The 15602-nt window shown below is 37.9% G+C and overlaps 1 long non-coding RNA gene across 9 annotated transcripts in view; it reads right to left on the bottom strand.

Moving 5' to 3' along the window:
- Positions 1-1412: 1412 nt before the first annotated feature.
- LOC101706542 (uncharacterized) overlaps positions 1413-15602 on the bottom strand; it is a 40980-nt gene continuing 26790 nt past the window's right edge. For 6 of the 9 annotated variants that reach the window (XR_015440080.1, XR_015440081.1, XR_015440085.1 and 3 more), the window contains one exon: positions 4006-5395. This is a non-coding gene — a long non-coding RNA (uncharacterized LOC101706542). Of the gene's footprint in view, positions 5396-15602 lie in introns of all 9 variants that reach the window. The other 3 variants (XR_015440079.1, XR_204908.3, XR_015440078.1) reach the window with 3 other exon arrangements.

Raw genomic sequence — 15602 nt, 5'->3', positions numbered from 1 at the left:
AGGGCTGGGCGTGGTGGCTACAACTCTAGAATTACTTGATTTGGGTTATGTTTCAAATTTGTGATTATTATCATCAAAAGAAAACGGCCTTCAGAAAACGAGGGCATAGATGTAGCATCTTAGAGTTTTTGGTAGTACAGACTTCAGCAAAGCAGATACCAGTCAGTTCAGAGTAGAACTATGTGGGATTGTACTGCAGGAGGACCTATACATTCCTCAGGGAAAGATGGGAGACACTACATTTTCAAGTAATCAGAGGGAACAAAGAAAGGGACAGAAAATAAGCAGAGATAACATTTGGAGAGCTGGAGGTTTATCATGGGTAGGAGAGGTTATGACACCTAAGAAGGGTGAGGGGTTTGGACAGGGAAAGCTTTCCCTGTCCCCTGTGGATCCGGTCCCCCTGAATGAAAGCCATGAGGGAGCAGGTCCTGCAGGAGACAAACTCTCAGTCCAGCCCAGAAGCTACAGACAGAGCTGCTGATTAGACATGTGGAACAGCAATGGCCAAGTCTGAGGATCCCCCGGCCATGCTTAGAAGCTTGCTAATGACTTCCCAGACAGCCTGTGACCATGGCTCAAAAGCTGTCTGCACCGCCTGGTGAGCATCTCATCTCTGCTGAACTCTCCTCCACGCTCAGCTGTTCTGTGTGCTACTTAATGGTCTACATATCACATGTACTCTCTTCAAAATACAGACTACAAAAACCCACAAGAGTAAACAAAATAGGAATACATCTAAAAGATAGAAAGAGTATTACTAACAAAAGAATAACATGAATGGCACAGATGTATAAGAATCACACCAAGATGGCTAAAGTGAAAGGCCTGTGGAAAATACTAAGCAGCAAATGAAAAGAAGGACTTTTAACAGTGTTCTGTTTGAAACAAGAAAGAAAACAAACAAAAAGCTTAGGTAACAGATGATAGATTGTGAATTAACTAGTTTTTGTTGTTTTTTATTTATCAAGTTAAAAAGCCAAATGGATAAGAGTAGAAACAGCATCAGGTAGTGATGACAAAAGCCAAGAATTCATGAAAAGATGCTATGAAATGAACCCACAGCTCTAAGTCAGTTCTGTCTCCTCCATCCAGGTTATTGGCAATGGACAAAGGAACTTCCCAAATACAATATTTAGAAGGTAATATTTTAGAAGAGTGAAGAATGTTTCAGAAGGTAAGAGATACTACAAAATAAAAAGAAATCAATTTAATAGCTTTTTTATAAAAGAAAAGTATTCCATATACTAAAGGTTCACATGCAACTATGAACTCGTAGTAAGGACATTTTGAGAAGAGATAAAATTAATTTTAATAATATATTTTAATTAATTCAATGTATTCAGAATACTTTACAACATTTACAGTGTAAGTAAATGAGATATTTTTTATTCTTTTTCAGTAATGTTCACAATTTGATTTATATCTTATTTTAAAACATCTCAATTCAGATATTAAATTTTTATTGAATATAATTACTAATTATATTTCCTACAATTTGCAGTGGCAAAAAAGGATTCTAACACCCAAGTGGCTTCAAATGTGCTTAGAAATTTTCCAACAAATGAATCAAGTAATGAAAAATCATGTGTCTTTAATATCACATCTATGTTGACAACACCAGTTCATTTTTTTTTAACAGAATTGATTTAACTTTGAAGCAAAGTGTATCAATTTCAAAGCTACATCTGCCAAATTAAATAAAGTCAGTAAATTTTAAATCAACTCCATATTACTAATATAAGATGTATTATATAAAGTAAAATTAATTCCGTTGTCAATATTGACAGTTTTTCAAATCTTTCTTGTGATTTTTCAAATTTTGATTCAATTGATCTTTAAAATTGTTACAAAGGAATTTTATGGCAAGTTTTTGCAAAATATGTTGCCTAGTATAAAAAATGATGTTAATAATTTAAAACGATGAAAAAACTGAGAAGGAAATTAGAAGAGGGAAGAGAACATGTATGCAATGTTTCACAGAGACGGTCCATGAGCGTTGCATGACCTTCGTGATCACTGACTATTTCGAAGTCTTACATTTGATGAATAGCTGCTCTTTTCTTTGATGGTGTGGCTCCTTGGATATGTTCACATTTGTTTTCTATGTGCTACTGCACTTTCTGAAATTCTTCTCTGATTCAGTATATATGATGTGATGGTTACTTTTGGTTGTCAACTTGAGTGGATTGGGGAGCACCTAGGAAATTAGCAAAGCCTGCTTCTGGGTGTGTCCGTGAAGGTGTTTCCAGAGGAGATCGGCGTGTGGAACAGCAAACTGCCAACTGCCGGCAAGACCTTCCCTGAATGTGCACAGCGGCAAGGAGGTGCTGGTCTGGGTAGAACAAAAGTAGGAGAAAGCCCAGGACCACTGGCTCTCAGCTCTGCGTATCCCTGCTTCTGACCACCACAAGGTGAGCAGCTCGGCTCCCTGGCATCCTCTCCAGCATGGTGCTCTTTCCTCACCACAGGCCTGGAATCGTGGATCCAGCCTAATGAGTAATAGAACTTCTGTAGGTGTGAACTAAAATAAACAGCTTCTCCTCTGAACTGATTTCTCATCACCATTTAAGGCGTTTTGTTATAGCAGCGAACAGCAGACAGACACACAGAGATGTATGCATCCCTTACTGGTTTCCACTCCACTGTGCCCTGCTCTCTGTTGTACTGGGCATGCGGAATCGGTGGAGGCAAATTGTGGTGGAGCAGCAACACTGTTGCTCAAGGATCTTTCTTACCCTACCATATACATATATTTTTTCGAACCAGCTGGGGACTTTTCTGTCTTTTTTAGGCAAATGCAGCTTTAATTTCTTGAAAGCTCCTGGAATTGCATCAACTGAAGGAATACTAAAGCAGACAAATGACACATTTTAAATTGAAGTTTATGTTGCTGCCCTGTCTGGTGGTGCTCGCCTGAATTTGCTGACAGATGCAATGAGCTGAGCGGAAAAAACAAGTTTTATTGATCATACTCAAAATTCAGTTTTGGAATCCTTGATTCCACCTAACTTTAAACCTCTCCTAATGGTCTGGGGAATCATTAGAAATCCATTTTCTTCTCCAAAGCCCACCAAATCCCCCAGTAATTATAAACCATTTCAATTTTTCCAGCTAGTAATACATAAGTGAGCATACATGAATACATAAATTAAATAAAAATAAAATACATAATACATAAAATAAAAATAAAATACATAAAATAAAAATGAAATACCTAAATGAGCATACATAATACATAAATAACCATACATTCAAGAATTGTCAGGTTCAACACAGACATGAACTGCATATATTTGCTTCAAAAAGCAATGGTAACCAGTTTGAAAGTGTCACCTATTAGCTAAACAGAAACATGAACTAGAACGTCTACTTTAGATCTCGTGGTAAATATTAAGAAGTCTAACTTCATTGCTTGTCAAATGTATAAACAAGAACTGTTCACCATTTAAGGGGTTGTGTAACACTGGAGGAATTTCTATATCAGCAAATGTCTGGTTTAGAAGATTGCTGAGCTTTGAATTCATTTTCTTCTCTAGTGAGGGACATGTTTCGAAGGTAGGTATGGTTCTATGCGTGAGAGTTCAGACATGGTACATGACTGAATAGTGAGTGTCCAGTTTACACACCACCAAAACTGAACTAATCCTGTCCTCAACTTTCTACCCCTCTTACATAGCCTGCCCATCCACCCCCACCAGGGAGTTTGGATTTTAGGATTACAGCTTTCAGCATTTCACCATTCAGGATTTTAATCTTTAGAACTGAGATTGTCAAGATTATGACCTTTGAGGATTTTATACTTTAAGGATTTTAGTCTTTTGAGATTTCAACATTCAGGATTATGGTGTTCAAGATTGTATTTTTTGGAATTTTGATTGGCGCCTTTTGAATAGGTGGAAACTTACCTGTTAATATTCCACCTTTGATCTACTTCCTGGCTCTTTGTATTGGTGCTGAAAGGCAAGAAAAGAATGAAGAATCCTGAACTTAATTCTGAATTAATTCTTTTTTTTTTTTTTTTTTTTTTTTTTTGGTACTGGGGATCGAACTCAGGACCTTACGCTTGCAAGGCAGGCATCAGAACCACTGAGCTAAATCCCCAGCCCTCTGAATTAATTCTTAATTTGGGCAAGCTACAGACATTCATAATTCAAGAATAACATGCCTTTCTAGATTGTATTAATTAAGGGTGTTGTTCTTTCTTGTTATTCCCCTTTTAAGGTGGATAAAATAATTTCCCAGTCTTCTCTCTCTGGAAAAACTCAAGTAACCAAGATTTCTCCTTTGAGATCCCCATTTGATATTTCCACCAGTAGCTCTCTGCTAAAGCAAGGCAGAGACAAGGAATAGCTAGCTCCATTTGATCAGATTCTACCCTGAGCATAGATGGAGTAGTGCCTGATCACAGATTCAGCTCTGCTCCCTAGGTCAGCCCTAAGGTACAAGGAGGACTGGCTCAGAGACAGCTGAGAAGGGAGCTGCTGAACAGTGTTGAGAAACTGTTTCCACAGGTGCCCTGGGAGCTCTTAATAAGTCAGTGCACCACCTCTGAATAGCAGTATTTGAGATCTACCCCAGAACCTCTTCCAGCCCAGGTAGTCTATAAGTTTTGTGTGGAAGTCCTACTCCACGCTGTAACTCTGCCCCCAACTTGTTCCCCTGAATGATGGTATTTACCACTTCCTGGGAATTTCACCTCAAATGTCTCTCTGCTCCAATGTGATTTATAAAACTGGGATAAAGAGGAACAAGAAGATCCAAGCTCTTCATGAGCCTGGACCTGTTGTTTGCTTAGCTAATCGGATCTCTCTTTTCGCCAGTGTTCATAAAAACAAAGGGAGGAACAACACTCTAAAAAGGATGTAGAATATCAAGTCAATCCCCCAAGAAGCAGAGCTTGGACAAAAATTTTCTTGGTGGGGGGGCTCATTTTCCATCATCAGGAGACCCTGCATCCCTGGGCAGCCCTGCCCTGAGCTTGCACACTGCAGACTAGAGATCCTGAAGAAGGCCCACCAGGCAGCGTGGACTTGGCAGGGCAGGGGTGGGCGGGCTTATGAGAGTAAATGTGAACCCCTGAGTTTCCCCCAGCCCCCTCTCTGCTCTTTTGTATTTTCCAGCTCCACCCTCTCATTGTATTATATGTCTTCATTTCACACACACCCCAGAGGTTAGCAAGGTCCGTCTCCTACTCAGAGATCTTGGCTTTGAACCCGTGGACTCTACAACTCTGAAAATATGAAGTTCAGGACTCTTGCTTATTCCCAGGGTTATATACTCTTGAGATCTTCCTCATCCTCTGCTGTCTTTGCCACATAATCTGCTTCAGCATCCTCAACGCAGACACAGATTTAGTCTCCCACTCAAGCATCCCCAAACATGGCATTTTCATCTAAAAAAGAAAGACCCATTAGAGAGCAAAGTAGCTTCTATCGAATGTTGCATGATGGAGCATAGAGGGAGACAGGATGCACAGCTCATGCCACCACAGCAATCAAAATGTTTCTCTATGTAACTGTTTTCCAACCAAAGTCCCTTTGTACCACTCTGCCTTTCAGGTCCTCAACTCGGCCCCCTCACCGAAGCAGTGGCCCCTTGCTCCTCTTTCCCAAGAGCCCACATCACCATCACCACAACAAACTCCTCTCACTTTCTTCATCAGAGCACACCAGGTCTCCCAGCTCCCCACTCCTTCCAGGAGCACAAGGCAAATCTTGATTTTGACTGTGAGTGAACCCTAACTTTTTAAGGAAACAGTTGGAGCCATGTGGAACAATATTTCGTATGTGTATTGAATTCCATCTATCAGTTACTTCTACAAAGGATTTTCTAATTTTTTCCATCTACTTTATAACATTCAACAACATACTTTTTTTAATACTTACTAACATAATTGAAGGAGTCATGTCATAATATTCATACTACAAGTTTAATTATTAAAATTAATTCTTGAGATTAAATCTTAATTATTAAGATTTTCAACTGGGAAATTCTAGTACTACATCATTTCCTTTGATTTCTCCAATTTCCCTGGTAATACTAATGAGTCCCTTGGTCTACGACTCCCAAATCTGTCCCATACATTCAAAGAAGTTTCACAGAGTTTACAGTTTCTCTTTTACAATCACCTTGGGTAGTTTCTTCTGAGTTACCTAGCCCAAAGGGCTTCATCTTATTTCACTTAAACTGCTATAACAAACAACAACAGAAATTTGTGTCTGATCCTCCTGTAGGCTGGGAAGTCCATGATCAAGGTGCTGGCAGATTTAACATCTGGTGAGGACCAATTGTTTCCAAAGACAGCACCTTCTCTTTCTCCTCACACGGAAGCTTTCCTTGTGCTCTGTAACAAGGACACTAATCCATTCACGGGGCTCTGCCTTCATCACCCAATGACTTTCCAAAAGAAATCCACCTAATACCATGACCTTAGGAAAAGATTTTAACATAGGAATCTGGGAAGGACACATATATTCAGAGGACAGCAAGCTGACACTTTAAACTTTGCTCTACCCTAATCTACTCTTCCTCCAATGAAAGTTACACTTCTGTTCAGAAAAGCCCCTCTGAGTATTTTATCATTCCTGACATTGGAATAGTGTGGAGAAAGGACATTGCTGGGTAGGTGAATATACTCAGAGAATAATTCTTTTTTGGAGGTAATGCACACTGCAATATGCAGAAGGAAAGGATAGTGATGCACGTAACTGAATTTCAGAAGTTTAAGACAAAGACTGCATAGATAGAAAGCACAACTGGGACAAACTATAAACCACTGGAGAATCTGTGTAAAGAGTGTCGGGTGTCTTTTTTTACTTCTTGCAGCTCTTTTCAGTTTCACATTGTTTTCTGATGAGTTCCACTCCCTTTGTGATGAGCAAGGAAAATGCTCCATCAGGCAAAGATGGGATCTTCTTTTTCCAAATGCATTTCTAACATTGTCAAAAACGGTTTAAAATAATTGGAAGAAATTCAAAATTAAAAAAATGAAATCAAAATAAATATTGCACATAAAAAGAATCACATTTGCATCATGGTTCCAAACTCCTGCACTGTCGCCTAGCAGCTCCAGCTCGGGAGATACCATTCTACCACTTTCCTTTTCAGTCTCTTTATATAGAATGTGGAATAAAAATTCCTGGTCACATGACAAATGTGTTTTTATTGTGATTAAGAATAATTATGATTAAGAATACATACAGACTCAGTAGGAACTTTACTGGACCCAAAATTTCTTATTCCAAAGTTCATAATTTTTCTGGGTGAGTCTAACATAGGGCTTTACTCAGAATTCCAGGAGGAACAACCAAGCCTGTAGATCAATTCTCCTTGCTAAGACCCAGTACTTCTCTCTGCATATGTTTGAATGTTAACAGCAAGCACCCTGAGCTGAGGCTGTTGTGCACCCATTAGAGTTCTTGTCCAGCATGCACAGGGCCCTGGGTTTGATCCTCAGTACCAGGAGCTGATCTGCTAAGGACCAACCACAAGACTAACCTCACCTCATTTCAGCCTTTTCATGGGTGACCCTTTCTCTGCACCCCACCTTCCATTGTCAGGGCAGCACATCTACCTAAGTTCTACTTATCTTCAAAGTGTTTCTACCTTGAGACGAACCTGCCCCACATCAGCTTTCCTAGGCATCTCTTGGACTTGTGATACATCTCCCTTTTGTCCCTTGTTCTTCATTCCCTCTTGGAAAGTCAATTTTTAATTGCTGTGTTCTACTAATAGGACAAACTTGTTTTCAGCGTCCTTCAGAAAAGGAGCAGAAGCTCACATGCAGGAGACTGCACTTTGCCCGTGTGTGAATCTGGGGAGACAGTTGGGTCCTCGAGGGTGTGACCTGTGTTTGACTTCTAGCCTGCTGACACTGGGGTGAAATTCTTAACGGAGGCAATGGGATTTCCCAATTTGAAAGCTTAAAACAAGGAAACATAAGGCTCTAAATTTTAACTGAATGACATTATAAAGGAAAGAATGCAAAGGTTTTGACACTTGGCATATGTAGTTACAAATACACATCAAAATATAGACATGTTTTTACAGAATTTTCTTTTTAAAGCAATCTTAGTTTTGGTCTCAAATCCAATTTTTTCCAGGTGTTACTTTTAAGAAATCATATGCAGACAGCATGTTAGGACTTTCATGTAACAAAATCTTGCTTCTCTATTTGAGAACCAAGAAAATCTTCCCAAATCATAACATAACTGGAAAAAAGTATGATAATTAATATTTCTGTTGTCTGCTGCTATTTTCCCGAAGAAAAAGTAATAATCAACTTTGTTTCCAAGAGGTCAGATAAGGGATTTTAAGAATGGAACACAGAAACTACAAAAATGCACATCAAATCCTGAAAAGGATCTAAATAAAAAATGAGTTTAACTCTCTTTTATTTAAGACACTGAGGCCCCTGGAAGGTTTATCAGAGATTCCTCAGCTGATGACCACACACCCAGGCCTTTGTTCCTCTCCTGGCCCTGGCACTGCCCTGACTCATGGCCCTGCACATCTCCCCTGCTTCCTGACCCTTTTCTTCCTCGAGTCCTCTCCAAGGCTTTCTAGACAGGCTCTTTCAGAGTAAGATCTTCAAGGAATTCTTACTTCCAGACTAAGTTTCTTCCATCTGTGATACTAAGATTCTTTTCAACCATAATGGAAAAACAACATTCTTCTTCACTGAAATACAGTCTAATCACATTTGCACCCTTCTTTCTTTTCCTTTACCCAACAATTTTTGAACCACTACTGGATGAGAGGAACTGTGTAGATGCTTGGGACATAAAGGAGAGCAGGACAAGGCTCCTGCCAGAGGCATCTCAGCCTTCCCTGGGTTATTTCTCCTATTACCAAGGCACACACCTGTACTAGTTTACATTCTATTAGTTCTTCTTGCTTTTTTACTACTTGAGATGGACACGATCTAGCTAAGACAAGATGACATTTGCTTACTATTATTACTGTCTGTCCACCTATCCATCAGCCTATTCATCCATCTGCCTACCCATCTAGTTATCTCATTGGCTGAACATACACTCTGTTGCCTAGGATGCAAACTTATCTGGTTTATTATTTAGTTGGGTATAGGCATGTTCAATGACATCACTCTTTCTTATAATGAATGGTCTTTTGTCCAGGAGGTAAATAGTTTTGAGTTATATAAAACAAGAATGTACTAAACACTGGTTTTCATCTTGTCCCTCCAGGGGTTATCATTTTCTTAAGGTTCTTCCTCTGTCATTTTAAAAGCTATAAATGGCATTTATTACAGTCCCATATAATCAAATCTCAAAATACCAGCAAAGAACTAGTAAACCTCTAGAAACTTGAGTCTTCATGTTCTTGACGGTTGGTCTCTTAAGCAACAGCTTGGAGACCCACCTGCTGTCAAAATAACCGTGCCATCTTCTCACTTGATTTCATAGGACCACGAAGACTCCCAGATGCTTCCTTTGTGGAGATTTGTGCTACTTCTCACCTCACTTTTCTCACAGAGTTTCAATACCACATTTTAACTTAAAGGGAACTGAAAAGAAGGGCTGTTGTCTTTGTTAGAATACAAAAGCATTACTGAGGGGGAGAGGCACTGAAATAAAGGGAGCGGTTTTGTTAAAATTTTGAGTTGTGCTTGAACACATCCTAAAATGATTAAATTGTCCTGGTTCTAAATCATAAGCTTGGTAATTTAAAGCTAACTTCCATTGACTAATAAAATGGAAAATATCAGGATAGGCTAGAGCCTGGGTTTCTGTGACCCACTCTTTAAGAACTGTGATAGGAAACATTCCGTACAACTGACAGTAAACAAAAGTTAGATTTAAAAAGTTCCCGGTGGGTGTGTGATTCACAATAATTGTAGAATCTGTTTCTGCCTCCATATAAAAACTACTAATAAATTATGAGCACATAAAATGAAGCTGCTGATACAGGAATAAATATTGATTCATGACAAAGTTCAGGATATCTCTTATTGTAGCCTGAATCATGCAGTCCAGGCTGGCAACTCTTTGTTATTCAGATTTTAACATGTCTTTATTTTCTAGATCTAACAACAGAAGCTCTAGTTGCTTTTGCTGTCTTCTACCTGCCATGAACTCTTGCCCCTCTGCCACGCTGCCTTGGAGCCAGCCAATTATGGACTGAAACCTCTATGAACTATGAGCCAAATAAACCTTTCCCCTTTAAAAAAAAAAAATCTAACAACAGAAAGTTATATATCCATCTAATAATAAAGCATTACCATTACAATGAATTTTTTGGAAGATAAGATTTTGTGTAATGCTAAATTTCCAAAATTGTCAAATAATCTGTACCTCTATATAAGCTATAACAGCAAAAAAAAAAACCTAGCTAATTTGCATTCTCACTGTTTCATATAAGCAACAAAATTTAATAACTTTTTCTCACTTTCCTTCATGAAATAATAACATCTGATCTTTTATTTTCAACTGATTATATGTATTCCTGATCTGTGTTCTCTTGCCCAAAACACTCTCATTATGAAAATCTTGAGGAAAAATGTCAACTTCTTTGTGATTGACTTTGCTTTTCATTTTATGCTGCAAATCTGGAAACTGATGCTAAGGAAGAAGGGTGGCTCGAACCTGCAGTACAATCTTGTAGAGTTCTAACCTGCAAGAGGTCAGGGAGCTCAATTCTGACCTCACAGCCAGAAATTAGCCTGAATCTCACTGGACTACACCCGGGTCACTGAGATTAATCGACTGCTTTCCATGCTGCAGCCTACATTGTATATCAGCAATAGCAGAGTCACACCTCAAAGGGAACATTGTTTTTTTTTCTTTTCTTTTCTTTTCTTTTCTTTTCTTTTCTTTCTTTCTCTTTCTTTCTTCTTTTTTTCTCTTCTTTTACTTCTCTTTTCTTATTTCTCTCCTTTCTTGTCCCTGTTTTTGTCCTATTCTGTTATTTTCTTGATTGTTCTTATTGTTAAAAGAGTGTAAATACAGTTTCTAGAATTCCTGTTGCTGTTAGTTTGTTCTGTTCTTGTTTCTGTTCCGTCCTTCTCTCTTTTCCTCCTGTCTTCACCAGTTTCCCAAAGTTTGCAATGATCTTCCAGTGTCCTCTAGCCCTACTTCTAACCTCTCCTTCTATCTCTCTAGCCCCCAACTCCTTCTAAATCTTCACTCTACTCCTCCCCCCCAACTCCTTCTAAGTCTTCTTCCCAGGGGGTAAAGCTCCTCTATTGAAGGGCTTACTACTACCTGTCAACATATTTCTGTTTGGTCCTTGATTCTGATATATAACCACAAGTCTAGTTTATGAGGTTAAAGGTGTCAGAATACTAGCTAGCACAATTTGTCATTTTCTAAGCTGTTTGATACTATTGCTGTTTGCTGATTGTATTACTTTGGCCAAGGTGATGTGATTGCTTTAGTCAGTTGTCTTTACTGGTATAACAAGACTGATATTGCTTAAAGGCCATTATAGACTCAAAACCCAAAGGCCAACTGTACCAGGAAGACAATCTAAAAAGTAGCCATTCCCTAGGGGGTCCAAATACTAGGAATAAAGGTATTTGCAATAAGCAATTTACAAGTAGCAAATTAAACCAAAAACTTCAAGAATAACAAAAACAGAAATGAAAAGACACTTAAACAAGATGCAGATCCAGACTTCCAGATTATCAAAGGGAAATCTAGGGGATGAGATGGAAGAATCGGAAACTCAAACACATGGAATCCCTGAATTGGCAATGAAACACGATCTGGAGAAAATGAAATCAGATATAATTTCTCAGATAACAAAATAGATGGTGACCATAGTGAAAGACATGATTAATAAATCATGAGAAAATACAGATAAAAACATAGAAGAGCTCAGGAATATGATGGAATCCCAGCATAGGAAAGAAATGGAATCCAAAAAACAAATTCAAACAGATGTCCAGGAGATTAAAAACTCCATTGAAATTTATGCACCAGAATGAACCAATGTGAGGACAGAATATCAGATATAGAAGACAGGATTGAGGTTAGTGACCAAGAAAGGAAAGATTTCTTGAAAATAGCAAGGGACCACGAGAAATCAACCAGCAGCTGCTAGACAATGCAAAGAAGAATAACATATAAGATGGATAGGAGTCAATGAAGAAACAGGAGATAGTGCAAAGGATATAAAATCCTGCTCACAGAAATAATGGCAGAAAACTTCCCAAGCAGGGGAAAAGAATTTGACATACAGATAAGTGAGGCATATAGGACTGCAACCAGCCATGATAAAAAAAAAACTCTACACATAGGCATATAATAGTCAAGATTCCAGAAACCCAGCAGAACAAAATATTACAAGCAGTTAGAGAAAAGAAACAAATCATATACAAAGGAAAGCCCATCAGAATCACAGCAGACTTGTCAACACAAATGCTAAAGTCAAAAAAAGAGCCTGGAGTGAACTATTTCAAGCCCTAAAAGAAAACAGCCTCCAAACCAGATTGATGTACCCTGCACAACTACCTATCAAAATTGATGGAGAAATAAGATACTTTCATGAAAAAGAACACCTGAGGAACTTCATGAATACCAAATCAGCACTCCAAAATATTTTAAACAATATCCTAGGAAAATCCAATGAGGGTCACAATGCCATGAAGCCCAACAGAATGAATCCATCAGGCAAGACAAGAAGTTAAATGCAAATGGGGGGAAATCGAGCAACAGGAAAAGATCATGACAAGGATAAATCAATACATATCAGTTATAACCATCAATGTTAATGGTCTCCATTCACCAAACAAGAGAAATAGACTGGCAGAATGGATCAAGAAGCAAGATCCAACAATATGCTGCATAGAAGAAACACAATTAAAAAAGAAACTCATAGACTGAAAGTTAAAGGATGGAAAACAATACTCTATGTGACAGGAACCTGAAAAAATGCAGGACTAGCTATCCTCTTTCCAGATCAAATGGATTTCAAACCAAAACTAATTAAGAGAAACAAAGGTCACTACATCCTTATAAGTGAACAATCCAAGAGGAACAGATGACAATAATAAATATATATGCACCAAATACTAATGCACCCAACTATATAAAATAAATATTAATGGACATGAAAAATCAAGTACTAACACAATAGTAGTGGGGGACCTCAGTACCTCACTGTCACAAATAGACAGATCAACTAAACAAAAAATCAAAAACAAAATACTAGAACTAAACCAAACTCTTCAACAAATCAACTTAACAGATGTTTACAGAATGCTCAATCCCACAAAATCAGAATACACAGTCTTTTCAGAGTCATTCTCCAAAATAGACCACATACTTGCTCATAGAACATGTTTGAGTAAATGCAAAGGAATTGAAGTTATCCCCTGTATATTATCAGATCATAGTGCAATGAAATTGGAGATCAATAGCAAAAGAAACTACAAGAACTTCCTAAATATATGGAAATTAAACACACTCCTGAACAACCAATGGGTCACAGAGGAAATTAAGGAAGATGTTACACAGTTTCAGAATTTATGGGACACAATGAAAGCAGTCGTATGAGGGAAATTCATAATAGTGAATTCCCATACTAGGAAAACAGAGCGAATTCAAATAAACAAGCTAATGCTGAACCTCAAGCTTCCCGAAAAAGAAGAGCAAAGCAAACCCAAAGCTCACATAAGGGAGAAAATTATACTGCAATAGAGACTAAAAGAATGATACAAAAAATCATTGAAGCCAAGAGTTGGTTCTTCAAAAGAATAAAGAAAATTTATAAACCCTTAGCCAAGCTTATCAAAAAAGGAAAGGAAAGGCCCAAATCCATGTAATTCAGAATGAAATGGGTAAAATTTCAAGACCCAGTAAAAATCCAGAGGATCATTACATAGTTTGAGAACCTATACATGCCAATAACATGGAAAACACAGAATAGACAGATTTCTAGACACATATGAATTACCAAAGTTGAATGAAGAAGACCTAAAAATTCTAAACAACCCAATATCAACCAATGAAATTGAAAATGTAATTAAAAACTTACCAACTAAGAAAAGCATGAGTCCTGATGGCTCCACTGTTGAATTCTACAAGACATTTGGAGAAGAACTACTGCCCCTACTGTTTAAAATCTTCAATGAAATTGAAAGGGAAGCAATACTCCCAAATTCATTCCTGGAACCAAGCATCACCTTGATCTCCAAAGCAGAGAAAGACCCAAACGGAAAAGAGAACTATAGGCCAATCTCACTCATGAACACAGATCTAAAACTCTTCAAAAGATACTGGCAAATAGAATGCAGATCATCAAGAAGATCATACACCCTTACCAAGTAGGATTCATCCCACGGATTCAGGGATGGTTCAACATACACAAATCAATAAATGTAATATACTATATTAACAGAGTCAAGGACAAAAATCATATAATCATCTCAATAGATGCAGCAAAAGCATTTGACAAAATTCAACACCCATTCACGATAAAAAACCCTACAGAAAATTGGAATAGACGGTCTCTTTCTCAACCTGATAAAAGCCATCTATGAAAAACCAATAGCCAACATTATATTAAATGGTCAAAAACTGAAATCCTCCACACTAAAAACAGGAAGAAGACAAGGATGCCCACTATCACCACTCCTGTTAAATATAGTTCTGGAAACATTAGCCACAGCAATTAGACAAGAGAAAGAAATAAAAAGAACAAAGACATGAAATGAAGAAGTTAAATTGTCATTATTTGCAGATGACATTATGCTCTACATAGAAGACCCCAAAAACTCTGCCAATAGACTCCTAGTCTTAAAAACCAGATTCAGTAGAGTAGCTGGATAAGAGGTCAACACACAAAATCAACAGCTTTCCTGTACACGAACAACAGTCACTGAGAGAGGTACTGGAGAAACACTCTTTCACAATAGCATGAATAAAAATGAAATATCTAGGAATCAATCTAATGAAAGCAATCAAAGACCTCTACATTGACAACAAAAGCATTCTGAAAAAAGGGATCAAAGAGGATATCAGAAAATGGAAAAATATCGTTTGCTCCTACGTAAGAAAAACCAATATAGTGGAAATGGCCATACTTCCAAAACTGCTATAAAAATTCAATACACTATTGATTGAAATTCCAACAACATATTTCACAGAACTAAAGAAAACAAGCCAAAAAATCATTTGGAATAAGAAGAGACCGAGAAAACCAAAACCAGTTCTAGGCAACCAAGACAAGGTAGAGGGTATTACAATCCCCAACTTGAAACTATACTACAAAGCTACTGTGATAAAAACAGCATAGTACTGGCAAAGAAACAGACCTGAGGGTCAATTGAACAGATTAGAAGATACAAAATCAACTCCAGACACACTCAGCCACCTCATCTTTGACAAAGTAGCCAAACACCTTCACTGAAGGAAAGATAGGCTCTTTAATAAATGGTGCTGGAAAAACTGGGTTTCAACCTGCCAAAAATTAAAATTAGACCCATATCTCTCACCAGGCACTAAATTAAAATAAAAATGGATCAAAGATCTAACTATTTAAAACAGAAACACTAAACCAGTTGGAAGAGAAGTTAGGTAGAACTCTTGAAGACATTGGCATAAGGAAAGATTTTATGAACAAAACCTCAGTTGCCC

The sequence above is a fragment of the Heterocephalus glaber genome, unplaced genomic scaffold, assembly GCF_053883595.1.
Source record: "Heterocephalus glaber isolate CG9 unplaced genomic scaffold, H.glaber_assembly_v1.0 deba00001481, whole genome shotgun sequence".
Classification (NCBI taxonomy): Eukaryota; Metazoa; Chordata; class Mammalia; order Rodentia; family Bathyergidae; genus Heterocephalus; species Heterocephalus glaber.
The sequence above is the reverse complement of the archived record's forward strand: the minus strand, read 5'-3'. Positions and strand labels throughout refer to the sequence as shown.